Source organism: Dermacentor andersoni, chromosome 3, assembly GCF_023375885.2.
Source record: "Dermacentor andersoni chromosome 3, qqDerAnde1_hic_scaffold, whole genome shotgun sequence".
Classification (NCBI taxonomy): domain Eukaryota; kingdom Metazoa; phylum Arthropoda; class Arachnida; order Ixodida; family Ixodidae; genus Dermacentor; species Dermacentor andersoni.
The window spans coordinates 227,703,432-227,730,575 of record NC_092816.1 but is presented as its reverse complement, the minus strand read 5'-3'; the positions used below and the strand labels follow the sequence as shown (position 1 = coordinate 227,730,575).

Sequence of the window (27,144 nt, the reverse complement as noted above, 5' to 3'; positions counted from 1 at the left end):
GACAAACGAAGGCAATAGATCTATGTAAACACAGGAAAAAACAATAACAGTGAAGGGGAAGGGGTGGGATTGGAGGCATGTCAGTGATGGGCCATCCTAACCGACTTCTTCGCTACGCAGTTCTTGGTGCTGTCCTGGATTCTGACGCTAAAATGTAGTTTCGAACAGCCTGCCTGGATTTCACTGCCTGGCGACGAGGACGCCCCGCATTGTCATGGCGAGCTCTACGGAACCTACCTCTACGGAACATGGGAGTGCGCATCACAGATTACGCCACTTCTGTCGCTGCGGTGTCATCGGCTGACGCTCTGGCTTCCTGGCCCACTATCTTGGGTTGACAGCGCCATCTTCTCTCGGATTCCTGATATAAAGCCTACACAAACCATCGCCACGCTTAGTGGGCTTGGCGGCATGTCAGTGATGGGCCATCCTAACCGACTCCACTTCTTCGCTACGCAGGTAACAAATTGTTGTTGCCTTTTCGCTAAACGCACTGGTTACCGAACATTACTTGTGCTGCCGAGCCCACGGCGCTCTCTTTGCATAATATTTGACTGTGCTGCAATGCTATTGAAATTGCTTTTGTTGGCAGGAGACATTGAGACTAATCCTCGACCTAGAAATGATCCAACTGTACTCCCTGCTGATATGCTTGATGTTCTGAAGCCGTTGCAAATCGGTCAGTCGGCCATGCTTGAGCAGCTAAATTCCATTAGGTCAACCCTTGCTGATCATGAAAAAACGTTCAGCAAACTCGACACACGGATGACCAAGATTGAATCCGAGCTATTGTCACTTTCGAATATAAAGTCCCAAGTAAATAGCATAGAAAGCGTCGCTAATAGCAGCGCTGCTCAGGTAACCGCGCTGACTGACCGCATTAATGAGATAGAAAACAGATCCTGAAGATGTAACCTGGTTTTTTACGGGCTCAGCGATGCGCGAAATGAGTCATGGCGTGTTTCTGAGGAATTGATAATTGAGCACGGCCACAAAAACCTGGGCGTAACTATTCAAACTCGTGATAAGAACGCCACAGGCTTGGAACTTTTCAGCAGGGAAAACGGAGGCCACTAATAGTAAAATTTGCCCACTCTAAAGATAAAGAAGGCATGCTTTTCTCAAGCGGTAAGCTGAAGAGCACCAAATACGGCATTAGCGAAGACTTCTCCCCGGAAACTCGTCTGGTCAGGATACGTCTAATCGACTTTGGAAAAGCGCAACTATCTTCATTCAAGCTCTGTTACGACAAACTTATCACTGGCCGAAAAGCCTACGTTTACGATCACGCTAAACAGTCGGTTGTCAAACGCCAATCCTAGCAACAAGTGCAAAAGCCACTGAGGCCGACTCAGCGTGTTAAGCACAATCTATCGTTGCTCTACACTAACGTCCGCAGCTTGATACCCAAACGGGATTCGTTATGCAGCCTCATTTCCTCGTCATCCAGTAACATGGCAGTACTAACGGAAATATGGTGAAATTTCACAATACTTGATTGCGAAATTCTTCCCGATCTACCAGAGTTTGTCATTTTTCGCAAAGACAGGTGCGATGGAAGCCGTGGCGGTGGTGTGGCTATTGCTACTCATCGCCAACTTAAGTGCTCTTTTGTAAATATAAGAACGCCTCTAGAAATGACTTGGACGTGCTGCCACGCTACTTCCCCGCGCACGCGCATCGGCTGTTGCTATGGTCCACCCAGCACTGATAGCCTCTGTCTTTCGTTTTTTCACGATGCGTTGATAGAACTGACAACGGCTTATCCTAGCACCCCCATATTGTTACTTGGGGACTTCAACCTTCCAACTATAGATTTGAGTAACGTTGCGTCATGTCTAACATAAACAAACATGGCTAGCGAATTTATAAACATTTGCTTGCTGTTCGGTCTATCGCAACTTGTCACTAAATCCTCGCGAATAACTCATCATCATCATCGTCAGCCTGGTTACGCCCACTGCAGGGCAAAGGCCTCTCCCATACTTCTCCAACTACCGTGGTCATGTACAAATTGTGGCCATGTCGTCCCTGCAAACTTCCTAATCTCATCCGCCTACCTAACGTTCTGCCGCCCCGTGCTACGCTTCCCTTCCCTTGGAATCCAGTCCGTAACCCTTAATGACCATCGGTTATCTTCCCTCCTCATTACATGTCCGGCCGATGCCCATTTCTTTTTCTTGATTTCAACTAAGATGTCATTAACTCGCGTTTGTTGCCTCATCCAATCTGCTCTTTTCTTATCCCTTAACGTTACACCCATCATTCTTCTTTCCATAGCTCGTTGCGTCGTCCTCAATTTAAATAAAACCCTTTTCGTAAGCCTCCAGGTTTCTGCCCCGTAGGTGAGTATTGGTAAGACACAGCTATTATACATTCTTCTCTTGAGGGATAATGGCAGCCTGCTGTTCATGAGCGAATAACTCAACGCTCATCAAATAGCCTAGATCTCGTTTTAGCCTCACACCCCGATAAGATGCCTCCTCTTACGTACGTCAGTGGTCTTAGCAATCACACCGTCATCCATGCCACGTTTCCTTGCAGTATACTCAAAAGTAAAATATCAAAGAAAGTACTAACACTATACGATAAAGCCGATTATTCACGCATTAATCGTGAACTTTCTATCTTTCATGAGCAACTTCCCCTTACGTATCAGCAGCTGTCGACCGAGAGTAAATGGGCACTTTTCAAAACAGAAATGCTGCGTTTAATAGGTCTTTACATCCGACTACCACGATAAATTAGAGAGCGCGTTCCCCCTGGTTCAACTCTACTTCAAAGCGCTTAAACAATAAGAAAAAACGATTATTTCGTGTAGCCAAATGGTCAGGTTCTTCTTCTGCCTGGGAAAAATATAACGAAGCTACTAAAGAATATAACTCATTAAAAGCACACACAAAACGTAATTTCTTTTCTACTGCCGTCCCAAACATGTTGCACTGTGACCCGCGGCATTTTGGGAAAACGATAAACCCTGAAATTAATAGCTCTATTTCTCTATGTGATAATTCTGGCTCACACATTTCTGACTCAAATGTTCCTGATGCCTTGAACCTTGCATTTTGTTCAATGTTTACAATAGTACCTGCCAATGAACTACTAGATTTAATATTTTTCGATTTTTCACCAATGGAAGATAATAATTTTAGGCCGGAAGGCATTGTTAAGGTAATAGATGGCCTGAAGTGCTCATTATCCTGCGGGACCAACGGTAATAATGCCAAAGTGTTTAAAAATACGAAGTATGTCTGTAGTTCGATCCTCTGTATCATCTTTCAGCAATAACTTCACACAGGCACTGTTCCAAGAGACTGGAGAACAGGAAAGGTCATTCCAATCTTCAAGAAATGTGATCGGTCTTCCCCAGGTAACTAGCGCCCCATTTTACTCACCAGCGTATGCTCCAAAATCATGGAACATGTCATTTACTCTCATGTTGCTAACTTCCTAACTTCAGTGAAGTTCTTTCACCTTAATCAACATGGCTTCAGGAAAGATCACTCATGCGAAACGCAGTTAGCTTTATTTATTCATGATATTCAATTGAACCTCGACTGTAACATTCCAACTGACGCCCTGTTTTTAGATTTCGAAAAGGCATTCGATAAGGTTCCACATTTTTGCCTTTTACTAACGTTATCATGCCTAAACATCCACCCACTTCTTAACTGGATCCAGTGTTTCTTAACCGAAAACAGTTTGTGTATGCTAACAACCTTACATCTTCCGTTTCCTCCGTTCTATCTGGTGTACCTCAGGGCACTGTTCTTGGGCCACTCCTATTTTTATTCTACATTAATGACCTGCCATTCACCGTAACCTCTACAATACGTATTTTCGCTGATTGTGTCCTATACCGCCCTATCAATACTGTCGTAGACGTCTCTACTCGTCAGGAGGACCTCCTTCATACTCAAGACTGGTGTGCTACATGGCTCATGTCCCTAAACGTTAGTAAGACTGTGCTTATTTTATCCCATCGTCGACCTAACGACATCCCCCTTGCCTACAAGATTAACAACTGCACAATATCTACTACCGACTCCTTCAGGTACTTAAGAATTCACCTATCCAAAGATTTGTCTTGGACAAATCATGTAGGCCACAAAATTAATTCAGCTAAAAAAACTCTTGGTTATCTTCACCGTAATCTCTTCATAACTTGACCATCCTTGAAATCAGTTGCCTATAAAGCGCTTGTGCGACCAAAGCTTGAATATGCATGTGCTATCTTTGACCCTTACAAAACTAATCGCACTAAAGCCATTGAAAGTGTTCAAAACCGTGCTGCTAGATTTATTCTTTCAGATTACTCATATCATACTAGCGTTTCATTATCATCATCGTCGCCAGCCTCGTTAAGCCCACTGCAGGGCAAAGGCCTCTCCCATACTTCTCCAACTACCGCGGTCATGTACAAATTGTGGCCATGTCGTCCCTGCAAACTTCTTAATCTAATCCGCCCGCCTAACTTTCTGCCGCCCCCTGCTACGCTTCTCTTCCCTTGATATCCAGTCTGTAACCCTTAATGACCATCGGTTATCTTCCCTCCTCATTACATCTCCTGCGCTGGCCAATTTCTTTTTCTTGACTTCAACTAAGATGTCATTAACTCGCGTTTGTTCCCTCTCCCAATCTGCTCTTTTCTTGTCCCTTAACGTTACACCCATCATTCTTCTTTCCATAGCTCGTTTCCATACCTCAATTGAAGTAGAACCCTTTTCGTAAGCCTCCAGGTTTCTGCCCCGTACGTGAGTACTGGTAAGACACAGCTGTTATACACTTTTCTCTTGAGGGATAATAGCAACCTGCTGTTCATGATCTGAGAATGCGTGCCAACAGACAGTGGAGATACAGGGCCAAAAAATACCTCGGGTAACAGAATATAAATATCTTGGTATATGGATAAACGAAGGCAATATATATATATATATATATATATATATATATATATATATATATATATATATATATATATATATATATATATATATATATATAGATGGAAACACAGCAAGAAACTATAACAGTAAAGGGGAAGAGAAATGCAGCCATAATGCAGCACAGACCGCTATGGGGTTACAACAGTTACGAGGTCCTCCGAGGTATGTGGAAAGGTGTAATGGTTCCAGGACTTACTTTTGGAAATGCGGTTGTTTGCTTTAAATCAGGGGTAAAATCAGGACTCGACGGGAACCAAAGGTCAGTGGGTCGCCTCGCATTGGGCGCTCACGGGAAGACTACAAATGAAGCTTTGCAGGGTGATAGGGGCTGGACTAGTTTTGAAGTGAGGGAAGCTCGCAGTAAAATTGAGTATGAAGAACGGCTCAGGAATATGGAAGAAAGTAAATGGGCTGGGAGAGTGTTAACGTATCTGTGCAGGAAAACCATTGATCCAGAGTGGAGGAAAAGGGCCAGGAAGCTTACCAGCAAGTATGCGGCTTGTAGGGTGGGCAACACAGCAACTTAGAACTTCAAGCGGAAAGTCAGAGAGGCCAAAATAATCTCATGGGTGGCGGCAATGGAAAAAAAACTTGCCATCATGAGTAACTACTTAAGAGGAAAAAACAAAATCGGGAAACAAACAATTTATGGTAATTCAAAGGGAAGCACATTACTTTTCGAAGCGAGATCGGCATGCCTTAAAACACGCACCTATAAAGCGAGATATAACATAGAAAAAGAAGCATGTGCTTGCTGCAGTAAAGCTCGGGAAACTTTGGAGCATGTTTTGTTAGAATGTGAAGACGTCTACCCAGCGGTCGATTTATGCCTCCTTGAAGCCCTTTGGTTCAGCGAGAGCAGTGGAAAAGTAAACATTTCCGGCAATAGGGATTAATAAAGGGTGATTGGAGTATTGGTGGAATAAAGTAGGGAAACGACAAAAAACGGAGACGCACGAAAGCACAGTTCGCAATAGGAGATCAGAAAATTTGGTTGTGGTAGTTCATGGTGTTTTTACTTTTTTATTGTTTAACCTAGGTAGGACATTAGGCAGTATAATAGCAAGAGCTTGGTGGCGCAACCCACCGCCCCGTTCCAAAGGGGACGCCCATAACATCCCTCAATCCAACACTTCCAGATGGCTCTCGCCTCTGCCGCATCGTAAAGCACCTTAAACTTCGTAAAGTAGCAACACTATTCCTCCGCCTTCTGTCCTCCTCATTTCTCCTCTCGTTCACTCGCCCTCCTAGACCATGGCGCCACCAACACTGCTCAAGCGGAAGAACGGCGCCGACATACGCTCCTCGCCACTCCATAGACGCTTCTCGAGCAAAAGTGGCGCTGATGCACGGCACGAGCGCCCACGTGATGCTATTAGGCCAATAGCGACGCAGCGTCGGCCTCGGCCAGAGCGCGCGAGGCGTAGGCGGCATTCTTCAAGGCGTCTCGCTACTTTGCGAAGTTTTAGGGGCTTTACCGCATCACAAACCCCCTTCAATCTCCAAAAGTAGCGACTACCACTTCCCTTTTCCTCAGCTCCACTCCCACGCTCGGCGCGGCCTCGACAGTGGCGCCGCCTATGCTGGCCCTGCCGCATCTGACGAAAGCTGACACGTTACCGGAGGAAATCCGCAGAAAAGTTCGTTCGAGCACTGCGGAGCAGTTTTCAAGGTGAGATTTTGCTTCGCCAGTCGATTAACTGGCCCTAATAATGTCTTGTAATTGCACAAAAAACGAAGAAAAGGACCAATATATAAGATGTAAAGCGCCCGCACGTTGAGAGTTCGTGTTGCTGAAACACGACGCATGCACACGGTGTGCTCAAACGAGCGCGTAATTACCTCAGTTCCAGGTTTTAATTGCGTGAAAGTATGCCTACGTGCTTTCGTACGTTCGTTTACGTACCTGCAGGATACTTTTGTTTGGCCGGCGCGTTAGTGATTCCAACTTTCTGGGGCCAGCAATGCCTAGCAGCAGGGTCACTTATGCTCCACGCCTTTTGCAGATGTGTGTAGCTCATGCACGGATGTGACAGCCATAAGCAACGTTTTCGCGCGTAGGCAGTATTGATAATTTGAACAACGTACCATGACAATAAATAGTAATTTGTTTAATTTTTATCACAGTGCAAATGGTGGGAAGTTGATAGCAAGAACGAACTTTATGGGACAACTGGACTGAGGTTCCGAAAATAATTATCCACCCCCTCAACACTTTTGTTGAAATTCTAATTTTATATTTGTATACTACGTGCGTCTGTAGTTTTTGCGTTGTAATGTTTCGAGGGGAAGCAGTGCTCCTTTAACTGGAACGCTCAAGGCACACAAGACAGAGAAAAAGATATGATACTTGGGTTTTACGTGCCAGAGCCACGATATGATTATAAGACACACCGCAGTGGGGCACTCCAGATTAAATTTGACCAGCTGGGCTTCTTCAACGTGCCCTCAATGCACGGGACACCGGTGTCTTTGCATATCGCCCCCATCGAAACGCGGCCGACGCGGCCGCGAGTTGGGGCCCTATAACATAAAACTATTCCAATATATTTTTATTCCATTCTCTTGACGTCAACTTTGCGTAACTGCCGATGCAAGCATGAAGCGGTGACTCTCAGCGTTGTCTCAACAGCCCAGTCAAGCGCTCTCTTAGTATATAGGCGGTGACATTGCTTTTAAAACGAATAACATTGCCTATATTAGGTAGTTTTGCACTTGTAATTGGCTGCCAGGAGGCGATGAGCACGCTCAAGCGGAGAGGGTTTCAATGGGGCCGCGCCAGTGCACTGAAAATAGATAACCGTATGATGAGGGTGGTGCCGGCGTCTGCGATTAGTCTGCTTTCTCTTACTTAGCTTGCGGTGGCTTGTCTAAAATCGTGGCGGCGTAGAACGGAATGTTAAAAACGCCGCTAAAACGGATCCTCAGGAAGAAAGAGTTGGCAGAGCGAGGTCGTAAACGTGCCGAGAGTGCTCGAAAACGTTACACAGCCCGGCAGCAAGTTTTGTTATGCACAAATAAGCCCATGCTCTCAGGCAGGTGCGAGTAGCCAGTGCCTGAGAGATCGACGGCAGACATGTTTTATTCATTTCGGAACGAAGCAGCCTGTAGCTATTCAGAAGAAAATGCAGTTTTGTTCAACACAATAATGTATCAGTATGTATTAATGTATCATGTATTAATGTATCATAGAGTGATGGGTGTAACGTTAAGGGATAAGAAAATAGCAGATTGGCTGAGGGAACAAACACGAGCTAATGACATCTTAGTTGAAATCAAGAAAAAGAAATGGGCATGGGCAGGTCATGTAATGAGGAGGGAAGATAAGCGATGGTCATTAAGGGTTACGGACTGGATTCCAAGAGAAGGGAAGCGTAGCCTGCAGGGGGCGGCAGAAAGTTAGGTGGGCGGATGAGATTAAGAAGTTTGCAGGGACGACATGGCCACACTTAGTACATTACCGGGGTAGTTGGAGAAGTATGGGAGAGGCCTTTGCCCTGCAGTGGGCGTAACCAGGCTGATGATGATGATGATGATGAACGCGTACACGTCACTTTGACGCGGTGAGTTTTGGCGGTTTTGTGACGTCATGCGACAGGCAGTCGAAGTGGATGCAGTCCGAAAACGTTTGAGCAATAGCCGAGGGCTAATGACGAAAAGACATCGAATGAGAAATGACTTTTTCTTTTGTTCGGTCCAATCATGCATAATCAGTGTGCACACGTCATATCAGACGGGGAGCAATCGCGGTTTTCGTGACGTCGCGTGACCGACAGGCGAAGTGGTGGTGGTCCAAAAAAGTTTTTGACCAATATCGGAGGGCTGATTGCAGAATTCGAATAGAAAAGTTTGGTATATCTTTACGTTATGGCGCCACTAATCGCGCGACCTACCGCGATCAATCTGTCTGCGCCTACTTTTGTCGCACTGGGTCGGCAATGGCAGTCGGAGCACGCTGGAAAGAAAAAATATACAAAAACGCGTTGTGTGCTTGCACGTGACACAGATTGGCTAATGGGGGAGCGGAGGAGGCTGGGGCCACTGCAGGCGTGGAGGAGGAAAAGCCGAGGAGAGCCGGGCGGCGGAAAGATCTAGGAATGGCGCTACTTTTGGGAACCTGATGGATTTTACCGCATCGCGGCCCATGCAAGAAGCCACGTTTCGACCATAAACGCTATGCCTTCCTGCATAGCGTTCGCCGCGAGCGTTTTCCGGTAAACATTACGGTTACCTGCGCTGCAGTTGCCGGGAAAGGCGAGAAGCAGTCGGGGATCTTTGACTGCTATCGCGATCCACTGTTAAAGGCGAAGCTTTAATTCCGGTGCTCCTAGCTAAATACATGTAAAAAGAGAATTCGTTTTCCTCGGCAACCATTGCGCCACATTTGACGAGGTTTGTTGCATTTAAAAGAAAAACTAGATATATAGTGACTGTTGGTTTTGAATTATTTACTTATGTTGTCAATCCTTTATTAAAAATTGGCAAAATAAATAATTTTCAAAAAAGAAGCTATCAAGTTTACAACTCGTAACTCAGCAACGAAAAATGATAATGCGATTCTGTGAATTGAAGCAATAGTACATCTAAAGCAGACAAAATTGATATGTTACCCATGAATCTGAAAAAAAATTTGTAGCATGGAAATACTGCTTTTGCGGAACCCTTGTAAACAACGTAACAAATTTACGTAACTTCTAACGTGACATCAAAGTTTCCGCTTTCAATGATCTAATGGATGCCGTTCAGATAACAGCGATATCTGTGCTTAATGCAGAGATATGAATTTTTAGCCCGCCATAGTTGCTCAGTGGCTATGGTGCTGGGCTGCTGAGCACAAGGTCGCGGGGTCGAATCCCGGCCACGGCGGCCGCATTTCGATGGGGGCGAAATGCGAAAATGCCCCTTAAAGAACCCCACATAGTCGAAATTTCCGGAGTCCTTCGCTACGGCGTGCCTTATAATCAGAGAGTGGTTTTGGCGCGTAGAACCCCACACTCTAAAAACTAAGGGAGTGCCGGGCACTCTCTTTGAGGGAGTAGCTGCTTGTCCCATATTTCACTCTCTTTTCGAGAGTAGATCGACCCTCTTTGAGAGAGAGTAGGTCAACTCCTCCTGACAGAGTTTTGTTACTCCACCGCAAGGGATTGCTAGTACTCTTCCGCAGAGTGATAATACTCTTCCCACAGGGAGTGCTAGTACTCTTCCGCAGAGTGCTGATACTCTCCCCGCAGGGTTAATAGTACACCGCCAGACCGAGTACTTCTACTCCCCCAAACAGAGTGCTTGTACTCCTTCAGAACAGAGTGCTAGTACTCTTCCCAATACCCTCTTAGCCAAGTCCTGGTCACGCATGCAGGCAGGAAATCAGATCAAATTAGGGCCGCTGATATACTATTCCCTAGGCGGCTCCTCAGAGACACTGGCCCGATTCCAAGCGGTCTTCAGAATAGGCGTGAGCAAAGTTATGCAGGATTTTAAAGTCATTTTTTCCTGGCTATTTGCTGCCTACCGTGAGGCGTGACTGCTCTGAAGTTGCCTATGCGTATGCGTCACGAACGCCACTGAGGAGAAAAAAACGCGAATTAACACTTAATCTGCAAATATCTCCGCAAATTTCACAATCAGGAGTCACACAATCTAATTAGAATACAATTGTCAAGGAAATCACATACTTATCAAGAATCACAATGCTCTATACATCACGTGAATTCGAACCCGCGTACACTCGCGTTTGTACAATTCCAAACACACATCATAACCATTACACCACAGCGCCGCCACGCCCAGTCGTGTTCTTTTAGAGGTTATATATATACCAAACGTATTTGATGAATCGGCTGTGGTGGGTGGGGTTTCTCTGCAGTGTGCTGTGCTGTTGTGTACTGGAATACGTGTGCGTTTGCATCATTTCCATTCCTTGCTACGACTAACGAAGGAAGACAACGTAGACGACAACGTGAAAACTATTCACGGGTTGTCGTCACCGCAGGAAAATAAGAAATGTGCCGTTCAGCTCATGATCGAGTGCTTCTCCAGTCCATGTTCTCCAAAATACGCGGATACAAAGTATTGCGCCAACCATCCACGTATGTGAATTTAATTCGCGCGTATACTGGTGAGCAACTGCGACGCCAGTACCAGGCATTTCGACGTGCCTCACGCTGCCGTGTAGGCGTTCTTTTCAAGTGCATTAGTTTAGAGTTTGGTTCAGTCCGCTGTGAGCTGTTGTCCAGCATTAGCAGCGGATCGTTAGCGTTTTGAAGCGCGTGCATTCCAGCATTTGGAGACTGCTTATGCCGATAGCCGCGTCAAATGCATTGGCACGCATGTTTAAATGACTAATGTGTCCACTTGTTACGCGTGCACTGCTCGTATCCTGTGGCAGTGCTCGTTCTAAAAGCTTCGAAGACCATCTACACTCACGCGTGTGTTCAATTTATATATGCACAGGATGGACTTGCCGGCTAGTTGGTTGAGCATTTTAGAAGAAACAGCGCAACACAAGGACGACGCAAAAACATGCCACACCACGAAGCGCTGGTGTGGTTGATGCTTTTTTTCGTCCTTGTGTTTGCGCTGTTTCTTCTTCCACGATACACGCACACCACAGGTACGCGAAAGTTTAGGAGCATAAGTGGTTAACTCTGTTTTCCCCGTTTTCTCTCAGTGTCAATGGCACAGCGCGTTGCCCGGAATTGTGCACGCTTACCCCCATATGCAGAAATGCATCATAACTTGAAGCCCATGCTTGACTTGATCTAAACGACGCAAGTCGTGAACGCACCAAAAGAAAGGCAGTGAGCGTCTTGGGGGACGTTCGCACCAGGCGTCGTTTATATCAAGTCAAGCATGAGCTTTGTATTAAGATACATTTCTGAATACGGGGGCTAGACATCTGCTTCTTCCAGAAAATGTCGAAGAAACGCCCGCCAAAACCAGGCACATTCGTAAACTTAACTAGGCAATACGAAGCTCCATAGAAAAAAAGAAGAGTGGTATTAAAAGCTTTCAGTATTTTTCTTTACTCCAAAATAGTTGCGCTCTCGTGGCTTCACTGTACAGAGATAGTGCAGCGTTAGCTAGAAAGCATGAATTTCCTAACTCGATGCTAAAATAAGCTTGTAAAATTATTTAGGTGCTAGAATCCAGGGTTTGCAGCGATCCTTGAAAATCCTTTATTTCTAAAATGCCATTTTCAAGGCATTGAAAACCCTTGAATTTTTAGAAGTACTGGAAAGTCCTTAAACTTTTACACTTGGCTAGACTTAGCAGACATTGCCAAGCGCTTTTTTTCCCTTCTGTGACACTCTTTCGCATGTCACAGAAAATTGTCTCTAGAGGTAACAGAAGGAAAGCGACATCGTTAAAGTTGAAATTACAAAGGAGCTGCAGATACCAGTTTTATGCACATGGAACCGGCGACAAATGTGCTTGGAGGAGCAGAAGCAGGAAGCTCAACAGTTGAGGCATTCGAAGAGAAGCCGTGAAGAGTAAATTGAGAGCGACAGACACAATAAAAAGAAATTAGAAATGACTATTGCTTATTTGATGGTGAAAAAAGCTGAGGCAACAGATGACATCACATACACTGTCAAACCAAACAGTATTCAAAAACTGCAAATGTTGCAGGTCCAAGTAGTTAATTGTGCTATTGCAGAAAAACTGAGCGCTTTCTTGAAATGCTTCCTTGTGTGCGTTTAGTGGTGGGCGGTGAAAGGCAAATTAGCAGTCTTTCAAATGTTTGAAATCACTGAAATGCGATTTGTTTTGTTTTCTTTTGTTTGCATTAAAGTTAACGGTGTTCTTGAACAAGTTATTGCCTGTCCAAACTACTACACACATTGCACGAGGTCCTTAAAGTTACTGTGTCGGGGCCTCGAAAGTCCTTGAAAACCATCGAATTTTTTTCAATATTGCTACGAACCCAGTAGAACAACTGTCATGGAGTAAAAACCTTGGCTGAACAGGGGCTTATACGCAGAACACAGGAAGACTAGAAATGCAGTAGTAGGCATGGAGGGCCCTGAAAAAAATGTGCCACATCCGCTCGTCTGCCTTATGTTTCTGCACCGACTGTCGCATTTTTAATAGAAGTGCACTTTCTGTTCTACTCCAATAAACGCAACATTACGAACTCCAGTGTGGGGCAGTCCTTCAGCCAGTGCAGAACTTTTTCTGTACATCCGAGTCAGCTCTGTCATTTTTCCAGCATTGTAGTACAAGATTTGTTAAACTGGTTTAGCAGAATATGAGCAGTATACTCTTAAATTAGCTGTTTATTTGTATGCACAAGTTCAGGTCCTCAGTTTGGCTGAATGACAAATTGCCATACCTCCATAGATACAAGAAACAATTTTATTACAGTTTAATAAAATCCAAACAGTAATAATCACAACAATATAATGACATACATTTCTTTGCTACGTATACAGCCCATGTCTTGGCAGTGTATAAATTCAACTATACACCGCAAGTACTGTGTCCTGACCACTATTATTCACATGTGTAAAACCATCACATCAATTCAACAAATATCACAGTAATTAGTGACATACACTTTGTAACTGCTTTACATGAGCATAATATATACAAATGGTCCCTGTGTACCTACACATGACTAGTGCCACCCGAGTACTATTACTCACAGGCGTAAAACCAACAAAGCAGTTCTTTAAAAAATATCACAGCGCTTAGTGACGTACATGCTGTAACTCCCTTGTAGAAACTTAATACAAACACGTGAGGACACAGAAAGCTAGCAGTGGGCATACATGGGAATACCACCGCCTCAATACTAATTCACAAGTGTAAAACCAACCAAGCAGTTCTTTAAAGAATATCACAGTGCTTAGTGACATACATTTTCTAACTAGCTTATATAAGCTTTATACAAACATGAGAACATACACAAAGCTAGCGGTGCACCCGCATAGAAGTGCGGCCATCTGAACACGATTATTTGCAAGTGTAAGCTCAGCAGAACAGTTCGTTATAGTGACCCACATTTTGTAACTGCCTTATACAAGCTTGGTGCAAGCACAAGAATGCAGAAAAATATAAATTAAAAACTTGCTCTATGCATACACAAACAGATCAACACAAATGGTAAACACCGCTTTGAAGACAAATGTGACTGTGGCAAAGCGCAGTGCTGTGCCGGTTGAAATCGCCACCCACAAAAGTATTGAGCAATGCTTAAACCACAGGCAATAAAGTGCTGAAAGACTGCTTCTCTAACGTAACTATTTTAATTCAAATTTCTTGAATATAGGGCTCGCTTGCAGATAAGGCATCTGATCCGACTGACCTGATTTTACACCTGCTACATGCAAAAAATGCACTCAGATATAACTGGTAATAATAATTATAAAAGGCATTTAAAAACTTGATAGTATGATGAAGATGCATGACTAGAAAAGTTCTGTCCCCCTCGTACTTGTTAAAAAGGTGTAAGTACGACACATGTTCTTTTTTTCCTCAATTTTTGCATTAATGGACAGCCGGGAGCCTCGAACCGACACAAAAAAAAAAGATACTGCTATGTTAATAGTGTTATGAATAATTTTTTGTGAAAGCTTTTTTACAGACAAGTTGCAGTCTCGTTTCTGGAGGTTGAGCTGTATCTTGCAAAATAACTTGAAAAGTGGTCACATGGGAGCATGACACTATATCATAATGTTAGTTTCAGTTGACTCTCTTGCCCTACAAGTCGCTGCTCACTGTGGCCAGTGATGCAACAGCAGTGTCTGTGTGATTTTCATCACACTTCTGTCCTATGCCATTCTTACCAGAGTTGGCGGCACATAGATACCCAAATTTCGATAGTGTTGCTTTCTCAGGTGGTTGCTTCTGATTTGCTCAATATCAGTTGGCACTTCAGCTGCATCAAACTTCTTTTTTACCTCTTCAACAACAACATCAACAACGACCTTATGACACCTGTGTTGTCCTTCTAGTTGCCTACAAAGACCAGTCAATCTAGCAACAACACTCACAGTCTCTACTATCTTGTAATGGGGGAGAGGTGTGTCCCACCATGTGTTCAACATTGTTGTCACTATGTGGACTGGCTGGGGAGGCAACAACTGTAATATGTTTGCATTTGCATATATTAAAGTGATGGTTGTACTGTGTTATAACACCTAACTTAGTCTTGCACTTGCTGCACAATAACACTGGCTCACTGTCGTGGTGAAAAGCTTTTGTATGTTGAGCAAATGAGTTGTATCCACTACAAAAAAAGTCAGTGATAGCGCACATATTGCTCTACCAGGCCTGGTGTGGTTCCTTCTGACACTGCTGCTGATGCTGACGCGGTGCTGCTTGCCTCGTACACTGTTGCAGCTGCAGTAGACATGGCAGTCTCTGTATCTATTGCTGCCGTGTCATCTGTCATGGTAACTTCCAAGTGGTATCGGGCTCACTTCTGCAACAGAGATGTTTGCCCCTTGAGGGCTCTCATGATCAGGGCCAATAATTTCGTAGGCATTGTCTCCTGCATCGAAGAACCAATAAGAACAGCATGAATTAATAAATATAGCTCTAAAAAGTACGGACATCAAGACTTAACCACAAGCTTTGCACATAAGTGACCGGGCTTAATGAATAATACTTGCAGGAGGAGTTACACAATTGTTTGTGTATATTACAGTAAAGCCTCATCAGAAGATATTCAAGAGGCACGGGAAACATGTCTCTCGAAACCAAAAATTTTGAGACACTGAGGAGCCCGACTAGATCACTTTATTATGCATCATCACTAAAGTATGTTTTGATATATCTGAAGGAATAAATGCTCAGGGTGGCTTAAAGGGCCCCTAAACCACTTCTCGACATTTTTTGAACATTTCAAGCAAACACGCGTATCAAAATCAGAATGCCGTCACAATCGACGAAGCCAAATGCCAGAGTGCGTAGCACTGCCGGAGCACCACAATATGAAGAAAATGACCCCGTGCGCCTCTCTGGACCTATCCTGCACCCCCCAGTTTGTCCTGACGTCACCAGGCTGTCTCTGATGATGTCACCAGTTTCCAGTGCTGTCGATTGGTCAAACGAAAGTGTACGACTGCCGGCAAGGCCTGCAAGCAAATACACACACTCCTTCTTCCTCGTCGCGTTGCGCGCGATGCCATTGTGGGCAGCCAATGGGGGCAAAGAACAGAAACGCCAACAGAAGGGTCTCCCTATGAGGCTCTTCAACACGAGTCACGATACAGTTCCGTTGTATTAGCGCCACCCCTCGCAGGACGACGGGCCAGCGCGGCAGCAACAGAGCTCGTTGGTGTTGGCCTGTCCCGTAACATTTGGAGGTGTACTAGGCAAGGAAAAGACGATACTGTCCATATGGCGTGTACCAGATGAAAGAGTAAAATGAGTGGGGACTACTTTTCGATAATCAAACACACGTAGCTCCACTATTACTGCACCGTTTCGAAAAATTCTCGTGGCTACCTGTTCATTGCCTTATTGTGTAGAACTGCAACACCGCAACTAAATTTCAACCTCGGTGGTTTAGGGGCCCTTTATAGAAGACATTCACAACTTTTTAGTGACTGTAGATTGTGTTAGCTTCCTTCCCAACTTCTGGAATTTAAACACTTCACTTTGCAAGCCTTGTTGCTCGCTGTACCTTTGAGGTGCTCTTAGACACTCGTCAGCTTCGACTGCCGACACTTTCTGCCCTGCACTGTCCTCGTTACCCTCCTTTTCTGGTTCATGGTAAAAGAGACATGCGCGATTGACTTGTGTAAGGATTGCGTGATCTTTACGCCCTTCGGAGCACACAAGGTGCACAAAGTGAATGTGTCTGGGTTGTGTCCCTTCGAAGTAGTGAATACTTAAAAAGTCACCCTTAGTAACAAAGGTGTCTCTTGTATACAGTATTGTTAACGTGGCAAACATCGTAAAACCAACCAAACCATTTTCAGATGTCTCTTACAACCAAGTGCATCTTGTAATGAGATTCTACTGTACTGAATATTTTTCAACTATGGATCATCTGCATGTACATATAGTCACAAATACATGTTGTGTGGAATGGCGAATCGGGAAACAGTTCGTACTCTTACTTTTTGTCCCTAACATAAGCAGTTGATAACAATATGATAAAAAAGCAGGCAATGAGGCTAGAATGGAACATAATCCTTCAGCTCTAAACAGTTTTTTGGGCCCACATCATTCCCTCATATGACATAAGGAAACAACTTGATTGCAGTAATGGCTGCATGTGATCTGAGTTGATTGAAACAAACTATACGTAAGGTTGTCCTGTATGTAATTTTATCAGAGTGCTTTTTAGATGTCCTGCTGGTGATCCTGGCTGCGCGATGCTTCTCATGCTTTTTGGCACGATTCCTTTTTTTCCACTCCATTTTTTTTTCAGATTTTCTCCCCTTTCCCTTCCCCCTTGTGTAAAATAGCACACTTGAAGTATCAAATCTGTTGAACTAACGTGTGTATCAAACCTGTTAACATGTGTGCTTCTCTGTGGTCTGTGTTGTATTTTTGCGCTGCACAATTCAATTCAAGATGAAAGATGGAACGTCCCTGCCTTTAGTTTAATTGTGTGTGTGTGTGTGTGTGTGTGTGTGTGTGTGTGTGTGTGTGTGTGTGTATGTCTCTCTCATGTTTTGAAATATATGTACATTCAGGAGTGCCTGCATGCCCTTCTCTCCTGCTCCAGTGACGAAAAGGAGAGCCTGTTTATGTACCATAGTAAAAAATTCAAAGGTTTTCGCTGTGCCCATTACATCCCTTATCATATGGATCTGTCACAATACAGATTAGCAGTGGTCCATAATACTAGCCCATCCCAACATAATTATAAATTAACACATACCGACATGCTGCGAAACAGCTGTTGCAAAGCCGCTGGTGAAGGCAATTTCCGCAGCACTGCAGTGGTACAGCCGAGTTCCACCTGTATAGTGACAAATCCATATGCGCGTTAGCAACTCAGTAGTTGCTGATGGTTTCATAAGCTTTACACTACACAATAAAGTAATCTAGACAACTTTGTTGGAACAAATGCACATAATTAGGACACCACTTACACTAACACGATTAATTGCCCCCAATCTCTCACTCACTAAGGGATAATACTACTGAAACATCGGTGGAGAGCTCAGATTAACACAGCCCATAAAGGACAAGCGTTCTTTGAGGAAAACAGCTATAACAGCGGTTAGTTTTCTTGATCATTTTATGTGGTAGCTTTGATTTAAATGTCATGCAGTACTATAAAATACGAAGTGCTGTATTTCTAGCACCAGAAGGCGTCGTCAGACTCATGGTACAACAGATTTTTGCACTGTTTGTCAGTGAGCCGACACATACAAAGAAAACCGAATTCACACATTCATATACAGTGTCAAGTGCACTTCTCCTTCTGAAAACGCAGCCACCAGTTCCAATGTTGCTGAAAGGAAAGGTTATATAAAGTGCCAGACTGCATGGAACTGCCACTTATGACTGTAAATGTATGGTCTGCTGATTGCAGAGGTAGTCACATGCTATTTCTAGTCTCTTTTAGAAGCATCACTAAAGAATAAAGTAAAATCTATTCATAAGTCACGAATTTCATGCATCCACAGTTTGGCTAAATAACCTGTGAGAAAAAGACATGTTTACCTGAAATAGCAACCTTTTTTCCTGCTGCGAAACTTTCCTTCGAATTAATGAAATAACTTTACAGCGTCATAATGCGTTTCTCGCAACTACTTGCCGGCAGTGGCGAGTTAGTGTTTATATCCAACTCATTGGGCGACAATACTGCCAAACACAAATGCTTCACGAACACGAGAACACGTCCCTCGCAGAGAATAGCAACCATATATGCCTCTGTGAGACATGATCGCACCTTTGTGGTCAAAATGTACATTAGAACGACATCACCATCTCATTAAAAAAAAAAGCCTCCGTACAAGGCAGCCGCCAACTGCATAATGTGAAATTGCAACTGTTGTCCACTTACTGGTGGCCTGTGTTTGAGTCACTTTTGGCAGTTGACTGGGTGCTGAGAAATGCACGTCCTGGGTTGTCCCTGCAAAACATACAGGGTTATGTCAAATGTGGAAAATATATATATGCCGGCATTTCATCAGTCGCAAAACAAACGAGTAAACTAATAAACAACTGTAATGTAAACAGAGTACACATCATAAGATAGGCTGTCAACTGCTAATGCATTACGCAAAAAACCTAATGCATAGGAAAGACTATATGTATACACACGAAGCTGACACACAATTTAATTCGCTCTAGGTTTTTCCGTGCAGTATATTCAAATTATTATGTCTCGTGGTTAGAGCAAAATTAGTGTAAATTACGAACTAAATTATCTACCCTGGAAACTTTTCTTCAATATGCACCTGTGCGCGCTTCGAACGAGTAGCGTTGTAAAATTTACGTACATGGCACTTAACATAGTTACTGAACACGGATTTCCTTTGCCCTGTGTCGTGTACAGTGAGCTACATATATCTGCCCCCCCCCCCCCCCTTCTTGTACTAGCCATACTGCGTGCCACTGCACCTATACGCACGTCAATAAACCTCACGACACAGAAATAAAAAAGCGCCAATCACCCATGCCTGCATGTTGTAGTTGGCCTAACCTAACCAAGCATGGGCTGTTGCTTCTTATAGTAAACACAGGCACCGTGCTCATTGCAACTATGTATCATGTCGCTAAGCAAATATGCAATTTCATTGTACCACTATTTTTTTATCACATGGATATATCTGTTGAGAGGCAAGACAAAAAGCAGTCACTTCTCAGAACTAATCAGCTTTCTTAAAACACATTTTTAACTTTTCAATGACACTTGCTGCAATGTGTCTGTCTCCAGAGAGCATACTTGATTTGACTTTCCAATCAGACACATTACATAAATATACCATGTTAAGATGACTGCCTGGAGCACGTGAGAATTTTCATCTTCGTGTAACATACTGTATCTTGATTTTGTTGACATTTGGTCAAATGGTACACCCAATATACCCACATACTAGTTTTCTTGTCCAAATAACATGCCAATGTATTTTGATTTTTTGGCATTGGCTCCTCTGCAGTACGTGAAGTCGCGCTGCACTGGCTCTTTCACATCCTGGTGTCCTTGCAGCTGCCTTCTTGCGTTATATAAAGCGGGTGCCTGAAAAATATCGTATGCAAAAGTCAACACAAGGGCATGGTGCAAAACAACATCAAGACAGTCAAGGCCATGGCAATAAAAAAGTCTTAGCTCTCAGTCTTCCTAGTGAAATGCATGCAAAACATCCAAATGACTGCAACAGTCAACTGCTAAACTAACTTCAATTTTTAGATTTAAGCAAAAAACAAATAAACCACAGTTCATCCTTGTTTTTCATGAATGTTAGAATACTCCTGGTAATGAATAGAATATTGGTCATTTTCAGACGTCATAGGTCTGTCATGAGTCTGGTGTATCGCAAACACCACTTGTGACACATCCTAAGCACGTGCCCAGTGTGCCCCCCCCCCCCCGCACCATCCCTGGTTGTGCCACTGCTGAAGCCATAATTTGAGGATTATAGCTGCAAACATGATGCTCAGTAGGGATGAAAATATTGTCCTTCAGCTCAATGGATATATGGATGTGCCTATAAAAAAGGGCAACAAGGCTTGTTATGGCAAGCTTACCCACATTTCAATACTAACAAGTTCACTGCGGCCTGCATCTAAGCTTACTAAAAGGCATGAACTTATTTTCATGCATGAAGTGCGCAGTGGAGTTCATTTTTGACAGACCCGACTACTGCTGCAGTTAAACCGCAGTTATTAGTTTATTACACCAACCTATTGTTCTGTGTACGACAGACTGGTAACACGGAATTAAAGCAACATTTTATTTTGATATTTTATTTCTCTACTAAAAATATTCAAGCGATAAACACATCTTGATCTGCCATGCTATAGCAAAATGCACACATTTCGCTTGTAACCCCCAGAGGAAGGCTGATTTAGCTGTTCGTATGACATAACTCTGACACGCCAACTCATATTAGCAAATGCACAGGCATGTCCAAAACAATAAGCGTATGCGAAGCTCCCCTGCAATTGTAATTCCACACAGCAGCCGTTATATTCGATGCCGATGCGTAACTAGCTGCTCGACAATTCACCGAGTTCGCAGACCATAAGCATCCTTTCAGTTTCGCACCGTGCACGAAAACCGCAACAGGAGACAAAACCAGACCTATAATCACACCATTTCAACATGAGCAAAAAGAGTTCAGTCTTAGGGATAAACACTGTGAGAGCGATTTAGTGCGCGACGGCGACGAGCGACGGCTTCGAGCTACAAAACGAGCCGTCGCTTGAACAGATGACTCGGTTCTGGAAATCTAGAAATCGTCGCTCGTCGCCCAGAAGTGCTATGAGCGACTAGCCAATAGCGCGAAGCGGGAACTGGATGTACATACATCGCTCAAATACTACCGATTGTCGCGCGGAACGAGCAAATGATTCAATTTTTATACGTGCAAGGATAAGAACGTACTGCAAGACCTCCGGAAATATTTTATGCTACTTTTTATAGTAAAATACATCAACGTAAATTACTAAAGCACGCGTCACGCGTGACTGCAACCCTCATGCCGGCAACACCGGGGAGGCGTCGCTCAAAATCGTCGCTCGCACGGAGTACGACTTGTAGGCGACGAGCGAACGCGACAGCCATCTCCGTCGCGTCGCTTGTAGCTGCCGCGCGCAAGATCGCTTATATGGGGTTTATACTTTTTTCAGCATAAAACATGGATTCCTCATGCGTTTTCAGTAAGTTCAAGATAACGCGCCCTACTGACCTCTTGCAGCATGCAGCTGAATGCCTGCGGCAAAGTTTCTAACTAGCACTGGTGCTGCACGTAACTTCAGTGGTCGCAGATTCCCTCTGCGCGAGACACCGTCAAGCGCGCGGTTTATTTATATAAAAAAAAGCATGCTGCCAGCAAAATGACGCCTTCTGTTATGTGATTCCTTAGTTCAACAGCGTTCCGTACACAGTAGACTGCCAAACTGAATAAATTCAAACACACAAAACGCACGCTAATCACGCTCCGCATAGGCTCGGAATCACGGGCTGGTACATTTTAAGCGTCCTCTCGCCTGGCGTCTTATTGAACATACCATAGTTCTGGCAGCGTTTGCGATTTTTAAAGCTCTTACAGACAACGGCAAAGTGATAAAATCACATGCAGTTATCGCGACGACTGGCTTTTTATATTGACATCGAGAGACAGCGCGTACGCCTAGTCCTTTGTCAATCGCGTCGGCTAAGCGCAGCGACGACTTCCTGACGATAGCATGACATACGGAGAATGTGCACCTCAGTTAGAATTCACTTACCGTGGAGGATTTGTTGTTATATCCAAGGCATGACGAACGACTGTCGTGTTTTCGTGGCGACGCGAGATGGCCGACACACGATCTCCCTCGGCTGGCCTTTGCTCGCTGGACGGATCACTTTTCTCCAGGGCTGTGTTGTTCCGCGATCTTGAGCGCGCGCGCGCGCGGTGGAGCCACTCCGAGTGAAAAAGTAGAGCGCTCGCTACGCGTTCCTTTGAACTGCGGCGGCCTGTTCTCTTAGAAGCAAAACGATGTGTTCTTTGCTCAGCGTGCATGAATGATACATTGCCATGTTCGGAGCCAGCCACCTAAGGTTGAAGCAGAAGGTTACGCTACGTTTTGTTTTCTATTGCCGCAAGAGTCTCTCTTTTCTATTGTCGCAAGAGTCTTTTCACTCCCTCTCTCTGAAGGGGAGAATGAAAAGCGCATTTCACTCTCTCCTTGGTGACAGAGTGAACAATGCATTTCACTCTCCTCGACATTTTGCGAGAGTAAAACGACGCTTTGAAGAGTGAACCGGCAGTTTCACTCCTGCGATACCCTTCCTAGTTTTTAGAGTGCATAATTTAATTTTAATTGTGAATTGGTAAGCTTCGTGCTTCTATTTTTTTAGAAACTTTCGAATTTTTGAAAATAGTCGTAACAAAATTCAGGCCCTAAATCGAAATTCCGCTTGCAATAGTCACTAGAAGTTAACTTTCTCTCTCAAATGCAACAAATTTCACTAACATCGGTGCAAGGGCTACCTCAGAAAAACGTTTTTGCCTTTTACACTTATTTGAATAGGCCGCGTCGGAGTTGGGCCAGAGCTAAAGCTTCCTCTTAAAGGCCAAGCTACAGCGTCCTGCAATTTCATTTTTTTTTTTCACTTCGCCTCGTCGCTGTGAAATAAAAAGCATCGACACTTCGCTGAACAACCTAGGTAAGGCACCGCGCCGGCACTGCCTGTGAAGGCGTGTTAATGAGGCACCGCGCTTGTGCCCCAATAATTTAGACTAGATTCTAAGATTTTACGCGCCGAAACCACAATATGATTATGAGGCACGCTGTAATGGGCAACTCCAGAAACATGTTGACTAAATGGGTTTCTTTAACCTGGCCCCAATACATGGAACACGGGCGATATTTCATTTCGCCCCTTCGAAATCAGCCCCCGTGGCCGGGATTCGATTCTACGGTCCCGTGCTTCGCAGCGCAACACCATAGCCGCTAAGCCACCGCGACCAGTTCCCCAAATAATCTTCCTCGTTCTTGCGTGCACTTACTTTCTTTAATCATCTGTGCTCGCTACTTTCCTTTCGAGACCCCTTTGGCACGAGTCTCACAACGTTCCGCTCGTGACCTTGAAATTGCCGTTAGCACACCGTTAGAAAAACCGAAAGCCACGCCAAACAGAGGAAGGTATTGGGACGAGATAACCTCGAAAAAGCGCAAAGTTTTCTACGAGTCCAAACTACGTTCTTTGGTAGTGCTACGTACTGCACAATAAAGGGCACCTTTCAAGGTCCAGAAGAGAATCCAAGAGGTAACCTTTTTTTAAGTGTACCACGTATAGATGAGCGCTTCTAGCTGAAAATATATAAAATATAGATACAGAATAAACAAAAGGTATGGCCATTTTGCATATAACTGGCCTAACTTCGAGCTTAGCCACTGCCAGCGCTTCGCCAGCTTGAACGTGTATCTTCCCAGTCGTCAAGCGAGACAGAAAGATAGTGAGACAAGACGAGATAGTGAGACAGAAACAATATAGCAACAGCGAGTGATAAAAATATCTAAGCAGGGGCACCTGATGCCATCAAAGTAAAAGCAAAAAGCTGACTCCATTTTATTAGCGCCCAAAGTCGAAGGCCGTGTTTACACGGTTTCTATAGATACGCCTCCCTACTTCCGAAATTCTTGGCTCGTACTCGTGTATGACGTAATAGTTCTGCGGAAACCCGCAAGGTGGAGAGATGTCATTAATAAAGGGAAAACCAGATATCCACCCGTTTTGTAGCAATTGCTACAAAGAAACCCGTACGGGTTCCTCGAAAGAAAAGCCTCAGAGTTGAAGAAAAATTCCTGCTGGTCCAGCACTCGAACCCGGGACCACCGCCACTCCGGGGCAGACGCTCTACTATCTGAACTAACCATGCGACTAGCAGATGGCAGGGCGAAGTCGAATTTGTCGACAAATTCAGCATGGTTAGCTCAGATGGTAGAGCGGCTGCACCGGAAAGGCGGTGGTCCCGGGTTCGAGTCCCGGACCAGGACGAATTTTTCTTCAACTATGAGGCTTTTCTTTCGAGAAACCCGTATGGGTTTCCTTTGTAGCAATTGCTACGAAACGGGTGGAAGTCTAATTTTTCCTTTATTAATCGTACTCGTGTAGATAACAACTTTTACCACGCTATTAGCGCCGGGCGGGCCAATCATTTTAGATGCGCATATCTCGCCATCAAATCGGCCAGAGCGTTCACATAGGTTTGGGTCTAGTAGGCGTGTCATACGCGAAAGTGACCAACTGATAAGCAGCGATCATTCATAACCAGTCCCCAACAAGATGTAAAGGAGTGAATTTGTGGCAGTATAATAATTTAGTGTCTTTCCGTTTGCTTTGATAATGATGCTAAATTTTAAACTTTAAAATCCATGATCATACTGTGAGCCATGCCATATAGTGGTGGACTCCGGATCACTTTCAGCCGCATGAAGTCAGGTAACGCACACCGAAATCAAATCACACAGGCGTCCTTGCATTTCGCCACCATAGAAATGTGGCTACTGCTACGGGGATCGAACCCACTACCTCATCAGCTCTGTGTCATAGCCACTAAGCCACCGCGGCGGGTATACTTCCTTCTTTGCTTGATTTTTTATCTGCATTCGTTTTACTGGTGAGAAGTCTCAAAGCAGACTATTGCGCGTTTTTCAAAATATATAAATGGACCTTATTTTAACAATTCAGCATAAATACAATCATTTGCTGAAGCAGGTTCTCGTGAACATTAAGTCAAATGTAATTGTCCTGACTAGACTGCATACAATAGAAAAGATTGCAGGAAGATGGAGACATTAAAAACGGTCAACAGTCGTGGTCAATAATTCATGCCAACTTTTCGACAAGGGGACCTATTTTCATGGGCGCCTCCCTGTCCAAGCGTTCCCTCCCGCGCCCTCTCTTATTCGGCTGCTGCTGGCCACTGCAGAAGCTCTGATTCATAAAGTGACTTTAAAGACCCAACACCGATCAGAGGGACGGCCTTCTGCGCTTTTTATGCCACCCCTTTCCATTCAATGTAGGATCGGTAACTTAAGTGTTGTGAAAATATTTAAACTACAAAAGAAAAAACGGTGAAGCCACGTTCGGGCACCGTCAAATGTGGTACCATCCTAACAACATTGAAGAGTTACGCTTTTCACCATCGAGCGAACTGGGTGCGACGTGACGCCTACAACGATATAGGAAGGAATGCTGCACTTTCGTCAGAACTCGCATAGGCTCACAATATTGGAAAGCGTTGAAGCATCACAACCGTCGTAATTTTGTCACTTTATAATGAAATATGTTTGCAATGTGACAGTGGAAAGTTATTCTAACGCACTTTAACCTGTTTAAAGAAGGTTGAAGAACCCCAGGTGGTATGAAAGTTCATCCAGAGTTTCCCGATCAGGCCTCTGGCCGTAACCGGACTCCGCTTTAGTACGAGAAACACCCGAATCAGTTTGTTTAGAGAAACAGCTAGTTTATCGCCAGTTTCACGCAACATGTGAGCAGATCGTGCGTGAGCTACATACGCCCATTACAACAACAACGTTAACGTTGTGTTGAATGTGTTGAAATTCGAAAAAAAGAACTTGAAACAGGCGAGCTTCGAGGAACGTTCTCGTCGGTCTGAACGAGTTACGCTCGCGCGAGCTATTGGGCAAGAAGCAAAAGAGACAGGCAGAAAACAAACATTCATGTAGGTCCGCAGTCCAATCCAATCCGACGGTCGCTTACGTTGACGTAGTCTATGCAGGAGTCGTTGAGCAGTCCCTGTCGCAGGTTCATCTCGACGAGGGAGACGATCATGCTCTCACTGGACGAGGCGCCGATCTCCGTGCTGCAGCCGTCGGTGGTGGCCGCCCGGCGGTCGCGGAACTGCGTCGCCGTCACGATGGCCGACGAGAGCGGCTCGGTGGCGTTGTTCAGCGACCCGTTGCCGAACCTCGTGCCACAGTTCTGGTTCAGCGACACTGCGTCCAGGAAGGGATTACGGGGACCTTATTGACATCGGGCGCCCAAGGCTCACCACTTTCATCGAATACACCTTTGTCACGTTCAGTCACGGCCCGCAATAAAATTCAGCGTGTGAGTTCGGAGTTATATCTGATGGCGCTTTCCACTGGGCGAAAACCAACACTCAGAGCAGGTTCATAAATATACTGAAGCTTCTGTCGGCTTACTGAAAAGCTCATTTAGACAGTACTCCAAGACAGCATGACATGTCTCGAACGCTTTACAAGCCCAAATACAGCGCCGTTATCAATCATACGTACTATCACATCAACCAGTCATTAAAGGCCAACTAGCGCCGTTATCAATCATACGTACTATCACATCAACCAGTCATTAAAGGCCAACTGCAACGAAATTTCACAGAGCCTAAATTGATCATAAATCAGCACTATAGATTCTTGAAGCAATCTTGACAAAGCTACAGGAATGCTATTTTCTGGCATAGGAAGAAGTCGGGCGAGTTGGTGTTGATTCACTATTAACTAGTGATTGGTGCGATCACTTCGTTGTTGTGCGTTCTCTTTCTGTCGCGCTGTACTTAATAAAGCATGGCAGTTGTACGTTTTT

General features: G+C 44.5%; 2 long non-coding RNA genes across 2 annotated transcripts; one reads left to right on the top strand and one right to left on the bottom strand.

Moving 5' to 3' along the window:
* The first annotated feature begins 73 nt into the window (after positions 1-73).
* LOC140216668 (uncharacterized) lies at positions 74-27,144 on the top strand. Its single transcript, XR_011893245.1, has 3 exons — positions 74-459; positions 6,484-6,618; positions 26,344-27,144. It is a non-coding gene; the product is annotated as an uncharacterized lncRNA (long non-coding RNA).
* LOC140216667 (uncharacterized) lies at positions 13,319-19,381 on the bottom strand. The gene is made up of 3 exons (XR_011893244.1): positions 18,922-19,381; positions 17,788-17,868; positions 13,319-15,441 (listed from the first exon to the last, which is right to left on the bottom strand). It is a non-coding gene; the product is annotated as an uncharacterized lncRNA (long non-coding RNA).